This window comes from Tiliqua scincoides, chromosome 7, assembly GCF_035046505.1.
Source record: "Tiliqua scincoides isolate rTilSci1 chromosome 7, rTilSci1.hap2, whole genome shotgun sequence".
Lineage (NCBI taxonomy): Eukaryota > Metazoa > Chordata > Lepidosauria > Squamata > Scincidae > Tiliqua > Tiliqua scincoides.
The window spans coordinates 48,481,327-48,496,636 of NC_089827.1; the positions used below are offsets into that span (position 1 = coordinate 48,481,327).

At 49.5% G+C, this 15,310-nt stretch overlaps 1 pseudogene; it reads left to right on the forward strand.

Moving 5' to 3' along the window:
• The first annotated feature begins 7,785 nt into the window (after window positions 1-7,785).
• Window positions 7,786-7,905, forward strand: LOC136658259 (5S ribosomal RNA; annotated as a pseudogene).
• The last annotated feature ends 7,405 nt before the right edge of the window (window positions 7,906-15,310 follow it).

Consider the following 15,310-nt stretch of genomic DNA (forward strand, 5'->3'; position numbering starts at 1 on the left):
CAAGTCATCATCTCGGCCCCCGCCGGCATCCCCCAGAAAAAAGGGCTGGGCTGGGTCCCCGCTTCCTCCTCTGAGCATCCAACACCGGCAGGCAGGCAGGCGGCAATCAAAGGCATGGGGAGGGGGTGCCAGCGAGTTCCCTCTCCCTTCCTCCCCGGCTCAGCCAAGGAAGCCCAAGGCGAGTCTCCGCTGGTGGGAGAGACCCCGGACCAGCAGGAGCAGTGCGGAGTTGCAGGTGGAAGGGCCGCGGTGCGCTGGAGGGATGGCGAGAGAGAGAGAGCAGCCAGAGATCGAGGGCGAAGAGAGGCACGGGCAGGAGCCGGGGGGGGGTGAGCCTGTGGAGGGGGGCCAGGAGAGAAGGGGGAGGAAGTGGAGGGGGGAGATGGGGCAGCTCGGGGCGTCCCGTTGCCTGGCCGGGAAGGAGTGGAGGATGGACCCAAGGACCTGGCGGCGGCAGAAGAAAGGAGGAAGGCAGGAGGGATGCACGACTAGGACCGGGGCGGAGGCGTGAGGGAAGGGAAAGGGCGGTCCTGAGCCGGGCTGGCGAAGGAAGGTGCACCCCGATGGAGAAGCAGCCCACGGAGGGGGGAGCGTGCGCCGGGGAAGGGGCGCCGCACAAGGTGGCCCGGAGAGGCCCCTCCCTCAGCGCAGCAGCGAAGGGGCGGCAGTGCCAGGAGGGGGGCAGGCGGAGGAGGCGAGTCTGCTCCGGCCGGGCCGCCGCTCTGGCTCTCCAAGAGTAGCAGCAGCAGCAGGAAGGGCGAGCGGGCTGGCCGGCCGCTGTGGGTCTCTGTCGGCCCTGCCCGGCTCCTCACATGGGAAGGGGCTCTGCAGCTGCTGCTAACGGGGAGCCTCCCTCCGCTTCTTCCTCGGCGTCCCCTCTCTGCTTCCCGGCGACGCTCCAGTCCCGAGGCGGGGGGAGGAGGCAGCCGGCCAGCCAGCCAGCCAGGGAGGAGAGAGGGGGGGACGAGCTTGGAGTGGCTGGAGCCGGGCAGGCCTCCCAGCACCTGCGCGAGCGCGCTCCAGAAAGACGGGGGAGGCCGGCGGGCGGGCGGGCGCGGCAGAGGCGGACTTTGGGTGGTTGGAAAGCTGTGCGCACCCGGCTCCCGGGCAGGCTGAGCGCGCGCCACCAAGTCCTAGCCCGGGGAGCTGGCCAAGCGCGCGCGCGCCGAGGAGGAGGGGAGACTTTTTCATTAACAAAAAAAGGAGGGGAGAGCGAGGCGGGGCCGCAGCGGAGGGGGGCAGCGTGACGTCACCGACTCTGGCCCCTCCTCCGCCTCCCCCCTCCTCCCGCTGCAGTTCTCGAGCGCTGCGCCAGCCCAGTAGGAGATGGGAAGAGGCGTGCGTCAAGCGCGCAGCCGGAGGGCGCACGGGGCGTTCCTTGGAGGGGCAAAGGAAGGAGTGGGCGGGCGGAGGTAGGGGGTGGTGCGTGGGAAGGGTCTTCTTCACACCCGGGACTGGCTGGGGAAGGATGGGAACAAAGACAGCCAGGCTGCATCCCTCCTCTCCTCCTCTCCCAGGGTCCAGGCCGGTCCCGCTCTCCAGCACCGATGCGCCCCCCTTCCCTTACTTTCAGGAGGCCTCTGTCACCACCTCCCCCCCCCCATGCAGGATGCCGCGTGCATCGCCTTGGCACGGATGCTTCGGCGCCTACAAGTCGGATAGGATTGGGCCCAGCGATTTGCAACCACTGTGCCATGGCACGCATGGTCTGCAGGTGGGCCACAGGACTTTGAGGAGGGTCATTTATTAGTAGGGCCATGGGGGATTTGAGCCCCCTACCAGCAACCTGGTGTACCTTGTCAGTGGTCACAATCGCCAAGGCAACTGATGGTGTGCTTTGACCATTTTAGCACCTTGTCAGTGTGCCGTGAGATGAAAAAGGTTGAAAATGGCCGATTTGGCCCTTAGGCGGTGCAGCGTCCACTTGCATGGTGTCGTCTTTGCACAGAAGTTATTCACTGACTGGGCTGGTGATTTTTGGAATTTATTCTTCATTGCCTGTCGCTATACCCATCATTTTCAACCTTTTTCATCTCACAGCTCACTGACAAGGTACTAAAATGGTCAAGCCACACCATCAGTTTTTTTAACCATTGACAAGGCACACCATGCTTCCAGTGAGGTGCTCCCATCTCCCAGTGGCCCTTCTAATATATGACCCTCCCCCAAATTCCCACCGCACACCTGAAGATCGTTCATGGCACACCAGTGTGCCATAGCACACTGGTTGAAAATGGCTGCACTATACCAAACATATGTGATTGTGAGGAGGAAGCAAATAGAGATGCCTTTTGCATGTGCCACTAGATCAGAGATTGACATAGGAATCACCCCACAGTATACGTAAAATTGAGGCAGTTGTGTTAAAGATCCAAGTTTCTCGTCCTTGTGGGTGCAGAAAACAATTTCAGTACCACTGGTAAAAAGGGATCTGCTGTCAGGCTTTGTAGGCTCCTTCTATGCTCAAGACTGTGGGACACCACCATATTCTACATACAGCTCTGCACTCTTCTGTATAAAGTTACAATCCTATCCACACTTACATGGAAGTAAGACCAATTGACTATAGTGGGACTTCTGAATAGACATAAAGCGCACCACCAGTACACACTGTCACATACATGCCATAAGGCATGTTTGCAGGCTCTAGCGCTGGTGCTCCAACAGTGCTAGCCCAGCACTGCCCAGTGCTGAGCGAGCGCCAGAGCTCCACCGCTCGGCTGTCATGTGGACCATGGAGCAGTGGAGAGGTAGGTGGGGGTGTGGGGAGGCAGGGAGGAGGTGTTCCAGGGATGCATTCAAGGGAGGGACAGGGAGGAGGCATTCTGCCCGACATGGAGGCTCTTGATTCTACTCCAACCTTCAGGTTGCTGTAGAATCAAGTAGTCCCATTGCAGAGCTACTCGCTTTGCCCCAGGGGAAGGGGACGAAAGTCCCCTTCTCCTGAGGAGCTGCCAGCAGCTGCCTAGAGCACACAGGATGCAGTGGCAGCCATTTTCAGTGTCACTGCAGCCCTGCACACCAGGCAGCTCAGGATTGGGCTGCCCGTCTCCGAAATGGGCCATGAATCAGGCCTGATTTTTTCCCCATTAGAAATGTTTTCAATAAGTAGACAGACACAACCCAGTCAAAGAGGTGTTTGGAGCACATATTGCACATGTCACACATGTCACACAAATGCTTGACATGTCACATATTCATATGCAGCTCCTAGTCAGCAGCCGGGGATCCGAGGCCTTTCCTTCAGCATGCTTCCTCCTATCTGGTTCTCTTTGTCCACTTGGATGCAGTAGGAGATAGGATTGAGGCTGTACCTCAGTAGTAGAGCACAAGCTTTGCATGCAGAAAGTCTCAGGTTCAATCCCTGGCATCTCCAAGCAAGGCTGGAAATCCCTGGAGAACTGCTGGTAAATGAAACTGACCTAAATGAATCAGTGGTCTGGCTGACCAGAAGGTGGCTTCTTGGTCTTGCAGCAGCACCTAGTTGTGTTGCCAGTTCTACCAGTTCTACCACATGCGCTTGGTGACGTGTGTACTATGGCTGCAAAACTACGGGACCATGACCATTTAAGCCGAAATGTGGCACAAAAGTAATATATTTTAACACAGCAGTTCTCAAGCTTCTCAGGCTCTGGATCCCTTTACACTCCTAAATGGAGTCTTGGGGAATCCTGCTGGTGCACGAGCGGACTCTTGGCTGAGCAGGGTTTTGAACCGGGATCTTCCAGGTCTGAGTCCAACTCCTGAACCACTATGCCATACAAAGATTTTTGATATAAGGTCCAGGAATTGGGGGCAGGCGGAGGACAAAGTATCTCACAGAGGCAAGGTCTACCTTCCATCTTTGGAGCTTTAGAGACAGAGAAAGGGATTAATTTGCCTCACATGCCCAAGGAGTTCCAGGCGGTTGGATCAAATTTTGCTTTTCAGGGGAGCACCCTGTGGGCACCTGTGGGCTTTAGGGGAAGCTCACTACAGGACCCTGAGCATGGCTGGGGAAAGGTGATGCACTGCCTGATGGGTATTGCGTCTTCATGCTTTCAAGGCATGTGCATTACATACTCCCATTTATAGTGTATGTGTTTAGGAGGCAAACTACTGTGAATATGGTCATAAAGAACAGATGAAAAAACTCGGGATAAGTAGCAAAACAGGTGAAACATGGGACAATTGCGCACTGTTTGCAACTAAAGCTAGAAGTGCTAAACCTCACTGTGTGATGCTAAAACTTCTGAAACATTTTCATCATTGACTTTTAACACTTTACTGATGTGGTATAATGTTGTTAAATTTTATTTATTCTATTTCATTATGCCAGACAGCTATTTCCTTGTGCTGTTCGGGTGATTTGAGGGGTGGAATGGCTTTGGAACAAGTCAGAATTTTCCCCATTGAAATGCTAAAAAATTTCTGACAATATGCTGGTGTTGCTAGAATAGGACTCCAGTGTTCGCTAAAAGCAGACAAGTTTACAACTGGGATGTCAACCCCACCTTCAAAGGGTTTACCGGTCCAACTTTGTTCTCATGATCTACTCTTACAAGAGCTGAAACACATGAGCATTAATCCATGTGGTGTATCTGTTGCAGACCTGTACCTTCACTATGGTACTGAATATTGAAATCCTTCATAGTGAATGAAGGATTATTGAATCCTTCACTATGTAGAACAGTGCCTACACTTACAAAGCAGCGTATGGAGCTAGTTCTAGGCCAGCCTTTTCCTTGACATGCTAGTTTGGAATATGTGGAGAGCGCCTTATGTTGGGGGATCATTCAGAAGTTCAGACATGCACCAGCAAAATAAAATGGTAAAGCCCATCAACAGAAACATCCTTGAATGGGACATCCACTCCTCTGTTTTAGCTTTCCAACAAGCCTTCCCCACCATTATAATATCTTTCTTAAATTCATAAAAAACTAGCAAATTTTAAAATAGAATCACTATGCATCTGCAGCCAATCTTTACAACATAATTCTTTGTGCATGTTTCATCAGTGGGGTCACTTTAATATGCAAAATGGCAAGCTTTTCCTAAATAAGCCCCCCCCCCAAAAAAAAAAAAAACTTGTATAAGATAAAGTAGTAGTGTTGGAGGGATGTCTATACTCTAAGGTTCTCAACTTAGTAACTTTGCCTTCTAATGTTGTGCTATCTCTGGTTTCTAAGAAACGTTATGATGTTTGACATGAAGTTTAACTGTACTTGCTCACAATCATCCCTCACTGCCCTTACCCCTCCCCTCCCGTTGTCTACCCCACTGTCAAAATTTAGAACAGTAAGATCCTTGGGGCAGGGACCTGCTTCTTCTTCCACTTATGTAACTTCATAAAAGACCGTCTGCAGTGATGCTGCTATATAAAGAAATGAAAAGACGTGGGGAAAAATTATGCTTTGCATATTTCTTGCCCACTTCTTTTTTCCTTTACATCCCACACCCATTCCTTGTCATATGTCTTCAACAGTTTGTGAAGTGTGGTGTCTTTATATGAATCTGGCATTCCTTCTCCTTTTCGCTCTGTCCTTGCTTTGTGCCCTTGCCTTGGGCGGGGGGGGGGGGGCGGGGTTGTGATAATAACTTTGCTTATGCTTTGCAAATTGGCCTGCTTGAGCTCCTAACAGTTTATAGCAGTAAATTTCAACCACTGTGCCACATCACATTGGTGTGCTGTGAATGGTGTGGAGGTGGGCTGCGGAACTTTGGGAGAGGGCCGTATATTAGTAGGACCACTGGGTGATGTGAACCTCCGACAGGCAGTACAGTGTGCCTTGTCAATTGTTAAAAAACTGATGGTGTGCCCTGAGAATTTTAGCACCTTCTCAGTGTGTTGTGAGATGAAAAAGGTTGAAAATTGCTGGTTTATAGTATCTTGGAGATAGAGGATAGAATCAGATGAATGCTCTTAGGTTTTAGGGGAGAAAAGGCAAAGGAACACATTTTTCCTTTCCCACTCGCTAGATCCACTTGCCATTGTAGAACAAAGGTACCCAGGTTGGGGACTCATAGTCAGCAACAAACCTGAGCCCTTGAACAATGTAGCACAGCAGGGGAAGGTTTCAGGAGGGTTGGAAAGAAAAAAGCCTGCTTTTTTTTCCTGTTCCCCTCCTCCTAAAGCCTCTGTCCCCCTCTGTGAGCCCCGAAAGCACTACAAGGTTCCTGTTTGGAACGCAAAATGGATGCACTCCTGTTAGGGAGTAGATGGACTGCAACACTTGTTAGATTGGTTTTTAGTACTGGTAAGTGGACATAACTTGCACTTTAGTTAGTGCCTTTGGTTCATATGTTGCTACCCTGTTGGAGAGTATGTCAATATGCTTTGATGCTTTCCGTAAAATAAAACTTTTTTTTCCTTTCACTAAACTTATTTCATTAACTTTCTAATAGCCCAGTTCTAACCTTCCCTGGAACAGGCAGGCCAGGAGGCCTGCCCCACATCCAGAGCAGGGTTGGGGCCAAAAGTGGATTCACCTGGGGCAAGGGGAATTGCTTCTCCTTACCCCAGGTAAAGCTACAATAGCTCTGTTGGGGCAACTTGGATCTGTGTCACCACAAGAGGTGGTGGAGATCCGAGCAAGCCAGAGCTGCTTCGGGCTGCCAGGGACTGGGGTTAGGATCTGGCGCAAGTGCTGGATCCTGGCCCCACCCTCCGCTCACCTGCCGCCCACTCACAGGCCCACCCACTGACTGCCCCCTCCCTTCCCCTAAACACCTCCTCTGTACCCTCCCCACACACCCCCAGGCATGATCTGCCTGCCCAGAGGGGCTTGGGCCAGAGGCTGGCACATGTCCATGAGCTGGCCTCCCTCCTCAGAAGGTGACGTGAAAGTGCTTTATGGCACTTTTGCAACATTCTTCAGCTGGCGCAAGGGGCAAGGTTGTTCTCTGGTTTGCAATCTGAGCTGGGGTGCCCAGGCTCAGCAGCACCGAGAAGGGCTGCCGCCAGATCCTGTGCCTCCCGGGCTACCGCGGGAGGCACCTCAGGAGAAGGGAACTTTCGTTCCCTTCCCCCGAGTAAGGTAAGCAGCCCTGCAATGGGGCTACTCACTTTACTGCCAACCAAAAGGTTGGCGGTAAGGTAAAGGCACGCAGCCCTACACGAGCGCCTTGGATCCTGCGGGACCCATCTCCCATCACTCCCCAGCATGCCTCTAGCCTGCCCCCCTCCCCGCCTCACACCTCCCCGCCCTCTCTCCGTCCCCCACTGGCCTCCCCCCTCCCTGGAACGCCCCCCTCCCGCCCCCGCTTGCTGTGCCACTGCTCACTTTTTTCCTTACCTACAATTTCTTTTCTAACTTTCAGCTGCTCTTCTCTGAACTTGAGCACCTTCTCAGTGGTTTTCTGTCAATATATATTCTTTCCTGAGACATGAAATGTGTTTTGGAGTGGGAGGAGGGCAGGTGGCATGTATTCCCAGGGGTGGGGGGGGCGGGCGGGGAGCAGGAGGCAGGGCCAGGGTCTGGCAGTTATGGTAGCATCTGGGGGGCCGCTGTGAGATACAGGAAGCTGGACTAGATGGACCCTGATCTAACAGGGCTCTTCTTATGTCCTAATGGGGGTGGGGGCAAGTTCCTCTCACCAATCTGCTTCCTGGTGTGACCACTTCAGTCAACCTAACAAATGGGACAGCTCTGGAAACATAAACAGAATGACTGGATGCAACTGTGCATATATAAAAATCATTAAAGACATGCACCTCTGTAAAATATTTCCAGGATTACCAGTTAATGGGCTGGCCTGCAGTGTGCTCAGCTGATGCCTGACACAAATGCAGGGGTCATACGAACATGTGATAGCTACTGTTACCCTGCACATGCCCAATCTCATCTGATCTTGGAAGCTAAGCAGGGTCAGGCCTGGTTAGTACATGGATGGGAGACCGCCTGGGAATACTGGGTGCTGTAGGCTTATACCATGGTCTTTCGAGACTGAAGGTTGCCAACCAGCTTACGAAGGACAACAACTTTGGTAGCAATTAAAACACATCAGTAGGGGTGTCAAAACATAAGGCCAGCGGTCCAGATACAACTCAGGGAACCTCTTTATCTGGCCCCTGTGATAATTGGGCCCTCCCAGCACCAGCAGCAGCTGCGAAGTCATGCATCGACAGAAGTGGCGCTGCTGAAGAGGTTGCCCTTTCAGTGATACCATGTCTACTGAGGAGCGGAGTGGGGGGAGAGAGAAGGGAGCCTCAGAAGATGAGGAACGATACAGGGGAAGTGGCAGACCAGGAAAGGGGAGAAGGGGAGATACTGCTGAGGTGCTGGGAAAGCCCAATTATCATGCGGGCCACCCTTTCAAGCAGCACCGCTTCTTCTGTGGTGTCACTTTGCAGGGCACCTCTCGGCTGCTGAGTTGCAAAGCGATGCCTCTGGAGAAGCAGCCCTGCTGAACAGGTGGCCTATGTGATAATTGGTCTCTCCCATATCTTGAAAATATGGTCAAGATTTGCATATTTTCTCTTCTGTTATTTGCAGTTAATAAGTTCCTAGGTGAGAACAAAGTGCTTATTTCTGGCCATCACCCACTTGATGATGTCACCTCCGGCCCTCAGCAGGCATCATGAATGCTGTTGGGCCTGCTGTATGAAACTAGTTTGATACCCCTGCTCATGAGAGTACAAAGATGCCCTTCTTTTCCCCAGTCTCGGTTATAGAGGATTGCCAAAATGATTCCACGTACACACGTTAATACTTAGAAGGCACCAGGTGCAGCTTCTGCTGACTATTAAAGAAAGCCACTTGGAGGACGGCTGAAAAGAGCAGCTGTAATCTCTGAACAAAAACACCCTTCTCCTCCAGCAGCATTTTATGCAACATAAAATTAAGGTCGCCTAAAGGACAAGTGCAGGAATATCCCTTTCTAGTGAACGTTCTCTGTGAAAATTCAAAGCAAAACCATTAAAACACACACACACACACACACACACACACACCCTGCTTCATTTTGAAACTGCACTTTGCTTTTGAAGCTTGCAAGTGGTCAGGATAAGCCAAAGAAGCAGCTTTCTTGTCAAGGCAGTACTGCCAAAAAGTTGGAACACTCCGAACAGCTCCACGTCTTTGTGAACCCGTGACTGATAAATCAGGGCTGGATTTACCACTAGACAGCCTCAACATGTGGCTTCGGCCTTAACTTCTTATGGACTTTAAAATCTCTGAAGAAAAGAAATTAGGCTCTGTGGAAAATCCCAGCCAAGGAAATGCCTGTAATTAATAATGCAATACAGGAGAAACATTGGTGGATGTGTCTTGCAACCCACAGCTTTATAGTGGTATCCAAACAGTTTATGCCAGTGGTTCTCAAACCTTTTAGTACCAGGACCCACTTTTTAGAATGACAGTCTGTCAGGACCCATTGGAAGTGATGTTATGGCTGAAAGTGACATCATCAAGCACCTTATGTATTTAACACCCCTATATGACAAAACCTCCTAACCTTCCCAAGCAATTGCTGTTTTTTAAAAATTCCCCAAACATCCCAAAGGCTGCAATCTTATCTACACTTACCTAGGAGCAAGTCCCATTGACTATCATTGTTAAAAGCATATACATAGTAGCCTGTTAAAAGTACAGATCTGTACACTTCCCCAAACGCAGTCACATACCATGGTGACATCAAGTCTAAAAGATAACATACACATTGAAATGAATGGGGACCCACCTGAAGTTGGCTCGCAACTCACCTAGTGGGTCCCAGCCCACAGTTTGACAAACACTGATCTATGCTAAAATGGGAAGAGACTGGCCATGAAATCTTGACCCAGTTCTGCTAGGTGCAGGCTGAAACTAATGCACACACAATCAACTCTTTTCCCCACATATTTAATCGTATTGAAATTATAAATAGATACAGTATGAGCTTGAGTTTGGCATGAAGACCTCACTAATTCTTGTGTGCTTGCTGCAATCCTACTTACAGTTAGGCTGTTTAAATCCATTAAAGTCTGTGAAATTAAATCAATCTGACTGCACAGTTGTAGCCACCATCTTCATTGATTTGCTGGGAGCAGCTAAATTCAAGTTATTATTCAAGTTATTATTACTATTTTTTTTAAAAAAATTATCATAATAGTGCAATTTATGCAATTATACTGATGGCAAACATTATGAAACAGAGACTTGGAAAGCCAAATTCATTCACTCTATTTATGAATTATGTGAAACCCTTTTCTGGTTTTCCAGTGTCTTTTCACCATGCAATCTGTATTTATTGTCTGAAGTCAGAGGTACCTTCAGCAAATGTATGATCATGGTTCTACTGAAGTGTATACTCCAGTAAGTAAGCTGTTCCAATATAAGTGTATTGTGTATTTTCATATTTTAAAACTACAAGTCAGTTAACAAGTATGAATCTGTGGAACAAATGGCCAAACATTTTATCTTAATATCTTGTTTAACCCTGATATCTTTGGGTTTTCATTGTAAGGAGCACCCATAGGGGATCAACAGGATTAGGACCATGGTGGGTGGAAGTCTTTCTTTAACTCTTCCAGCCCAATCCTATCAGGCTTACCACCCGCATTCTTGCCTTACCACTGGGTCTGGGTGTAGTGCCATAAGGCGCTCTGGCACTGGTAGTAAGACCACAGCGCCCACACAGGCTAGCGCAAGCTGACGCTGGGCCTCAGCTCTGAAAAGATGTTTCGGGGAAGCTCTGGGTGGTGAGTATCTCTGCCAGTCAGCAGTGAGGCTTTTGGGGGTGGGGGGAGAGCGGAACTGGGTGAGGAGAGGGTGGACTGAGGGGAGAATTGGGCCCAGGAGGAGGGTAGGGACAGTGCCAGAGGCTGCTTCCACATCCTGTACCCCCTCCCAAGCCGCCAAGACCAACACAGGTCTCCTTGTTCTGCACCCGCTTAATATCACAGCTGTTAACCTAATATAGCTTGGCCCTTACTTAGACTTATGGTCTGAAGGACACTTGCTAAATAATATTGGTAGGCTCACCACCTTTGTTTATTTCCTATACCTTTAACAGCTGCATATCAGGTAAAAAAAAAGAAAGCACAGCTTTTCTCAGAATGAAGATGTAGTGATGGGAAAATCTTCATTAATGGAAAGTCTGCCCACTATGCACCTTCACAGTAGGGGAGGGGGGTTTCAGTGATTGCATACTGATCCAGGGCAATAGCATCTAGTGGTTAGCATGCTCACTTCTTTCTGCCCCCCCCCTCTCCTGTATGGACATGCAGCGGAATGGGGAAAAAGTCAGTAGAAAAGCCCAGGAAGCCAGGCTAGCCTGAGAGAGATGCCTTGGGCAGAATAAAAATTGCACGCTTCCCCCCCCCCCCGAAAATATTGACCCTCAGGGGTTCCTATCAAAATCACTCTCATATAGCAACCTGCAGAGTGAGAAAATGTGGCCATCCACTATCCTTACAATAGCAGGGACCAGGAAGATTCAGGGTTAAAATACAAAAAAGTGTATTAAAAGTCTAATAAAAAAGAGATAAGCATAACCAGCAGGAAAGGAAAATAAAGGGTTAAATACAAAACAAAGGGTTGCAATAATAATTGCCACCATCAGGTGGCGCAGAGGCACTGCAGAATCTCACAGGTGTACTTTTAAACCAGAGCAGCTGCAAGTGCACCTGGGAATTCTGAGCAGGCTCTCCCTGTTAGCTGGACAAAGACAGTTTCAACTAAATAGTGTCCCCTGTGTGTTGCCATTACTGCCCAGAATGGCTCAGATGGTGTGTGGGAGGGGGCCACTTATGCAGCGCATTGCATTGCTTGCAGTACTTACCATTTTGCCCCCCCAGCTATGCTACTAGGCATCTTATCAAATAGGCGCAGTGAATTAAAGGCTGAGCTGGTACAATCAAAAGATAACTGTGGGCCATAACATCTGGGAAAGCGCTATATAACGGGCCAAACAGCCATCTGCAGGTGAGATCCAGGAGAGTGCCCGCATGGCTAACCAGCCAAGTTAGAGAGGCTGTGAAGGGCAAGGAAGCTTCCTTCCGTAAATGGAAGTCTTGCCCTAATGAAGAGAATAAAAAGGAACATAAACTGTGGCAAAAGAAATGTAAGAAGGTGATAGGGGAGGCCAAGCGAGACTATGAGGAACGCATGGCCAGCAACATTAAGGGGAATAATAAAAGCTTCTTCAAATATGTTAGAAGCAGGAAACCCGCCAGAGAAGCGGTTGGCCCTCTGGATGGTGAGGGAGGGAAAGGGGAGATAAAAGGAGACTTAGAGATGGCAGAGAAATTAAATGAGTTCTTTGCATCTGTCTTCACGGCAGAAGACCTCGGGCAGATACCGCTGCCCGAACGGCCCCTCCTAACCGAGGAGTTAAGTCAGATAGAGGTTAAAAGAGAAGATGTTTCAGACCTCATTGATAAATTAAAGATCAATAAGTCACCGGGCCCTGATGGCATACACCCAAGGGTTATTAAGGAATTGAAGAATGAAGTTGCAGATCTCTTGACTAAGGTATGCAACTTGTCCCTCAAAACGGCCACGGTGCCAGAAGATTGGAGGATAGCAAATGTCACGCCTATTTTTAAAAAGGGAAAGAGGGGGGACCCAGGAAACTATAGGCCGGTCAGCCTAACATCTATACCGGGTAAGATGGTGGAATGCCTCATCAAAGATAGGATCTCAAAACACATAGACGAACAGGCCTTGCTGAGGGAGAGTCAGCATGGCTTCTGTAAGGGTAAGTCTTGCCTCACGAACCTTATAGAATTCTTTGAAAAGGTCAACAGGCATGTGGATGCGGGAGAACCCGTGGACATTATATATCTGGACTTTCAGAAGGCGTTTGACACGGTCCCTCACCAAAGGCTACTGAAAAAACTCCACAGTCAGGGAATTAGAGGACAGGTCCTCTCGTGGATTGAGAACTGGTTGGAGGCCAGGAAGCAGAGAGTGGGTGTCAATGGGCAATTTTCACAATGGAGAGAGGTGAAAAGCGGTGTGCCCCAAGGATCTGTCCTGGGACCGGTGCTTTTCAACCTCTTCATAAATGACCTGGAGACAGGGTTGAGCAGTGAAGTGGCTAAGTTTGCAGACGACACCAAACTTTTCCGAGTGATAAAGACCAGAAGTGATTGTGAGGAGCTCCAGAAGGATCTCTCCAGACTGGCAGAATGGGCAGCAAAATGGCAGATGCACTTCAATGTCAGTAAGTGTAAAGTCATGCACATTGGGGCAAAAAATCAAAACTTTAGATATAGGCTGATGGGTTCTGAGCTGTCTGTGACAGATCAGGAGAGAGATCTTGGGGTGGTGGTGGACAGGTCAATGAAAGTGTCGACCCAATGTGCGGTGGCAGTGAAGAAGGCCAATTCTATGCTTGGGATCATTAGGAAGGGTATTGAGAACAAAACGGCTAGTATTATAATGCCGTTGTACAAATCTATGGTAAGGCCACACCTGGAGTATTGTGTCCAGTTCTGGTCGCCGCATCTCAAAAAAGACATAGTGGAAATGGAAAAGGTGCAAAAGAGAGCGACTAAGATGATTACGGGGCTGGGGCACCTTCCTTATGAGGAAAGGCTACGGCGTTTGGGCCTCTTCAGCCTAGAAAAGAGACGCTTGAGGGGGGACATGATTGAGACATACAAAATTATGCAGGGGATGGACAGAGTGGATAGGGAGATGCTCTTTACACTCTCACATAATACCAGAACCAGGGGACATCCACTAAAATTGAGTGTTGGGCGGGTTAGGACAGACAAAAGAAAATATTTCTTTACTCAGCGCGTGGTCGGTCTGTGGAACTCCTTGCCGCAGGATGTGGTGCTGGCGTCTAGCCTAGACGCCTTTAAAAGGGGATTGGACGAGTTTCTGGAGGAAAAATCCATTATGGGGTACAAGCCATGATGTGTATGCGCAACCTCCTGATTTTAGGAATGGGTTAAGTCAGAATGCCAGATGTAGGGGAGAGCACCAGGATGAGGTCTCTTGTTATCTGGTGTGCTCCCTGGGACATTTGGTGGGCCGCTGTGAGATACAGGAAGCTGGACTAGATGGGCCTATGGCCTGATCCAGTGGGGCTGTTCTTATGTTCTTATTTTCTTATGAGATCATTTGCTTTGGGGCTCAACTTCTCAGTTTCTCATTGGAACAGTCCAGTGGGTGAAGCGGACAGTTCCCAGGGGATGGGAGACACACAGAAGATGGAAGATAGGCACAGAAGATGGCTGCCAGGCAGGGAAGATGGTTGCCAGGCATTGCACTGGGTGGAATGGTTGCCTCAAGTGGTAGTTGAATGGGACGTGGCAGATTGACTTCCCTGTGTACACTACTGCACTGCCTTTGCCAGACGCTGCACTTCTTATCACCTCCCCCAGCCCAGCAGCCACCACCTTCTCTTCCTGCTCCTGCTGCCATATGAAAAAGGCAGAGAGGAGCACAAAGGAAGTGTGCGAAGGAAAGTGAGTGTAGCCTAGAGAAGGGTACCAGTAGGACTTGGTGGGAAACCAAGATCACAGGCAACTCACTCTGGAGCTAGGCAGATTTGCGTTGGATGCAGAGTATAGTAAAGCTACACAAGGAGATGCTGCACCAGCCATGATCTAGAGCAGCCATTTTCAACTACTGTGCCATGGCACACTGGTGTGCCACAAATGGCCCCCAGGTGTGCCACAGAAGTTTGGTGGAGTGTAATTTATTAATAGGACCATTGGGGATATGAGCCCCCCACCAACAGCAAGGTGTGCCTTGTCAATTGTCCAAAAACTGATTGTGTGCCTTGACAATTTAAGTACCTTGTCAGTGTGCCATGAGACAAAAACAAGTTGAAAATCACTGATCTAGAGCCCTGTGTCAACCTGCTGTCACAGGATGATGCATGCTGCCTATCCAAAAAAAAAAAAGATACATAAAAGGTACTTGTCCTGTTTCTTAGGTATTGGCTTTGAAGGAGGCAGGGAGTGTTGGACTGCCCTGAAAAGTGTCTGGTAGCAGGGAGATGCCCTCCTATGTGGCCAGGATTTCAGAGGAGAGATCCACAGAGCTAGAGGAGAGGGAGAACGCCTATCTCCTTGGTAGGGCAGCACTTTCTGAAGCTCTTTTTAGGGATGGTTTCTGCCTCCATTCTTCCCCATTCTCTGTGTCCCCTGATTCTGCTTCTGATATTAGGAGGGCAAGATCCTGGGCCAAGATACCTAACTTAGATCAGCTGAAGGACAACTATGGGAAGAAGGAGGGGAGAAGCAACCATCGCACTAGGTCTTTTTGTGGGGTGAAAATATGTTGCTATGAATATAGGCTGTTCTAGCAAAAATCCATTCCAGACCTAAAACTTCATCTGTGATCAATGCAAAGAAATAAATAAAAAGAAAGAAAAAAATATTCTGGGA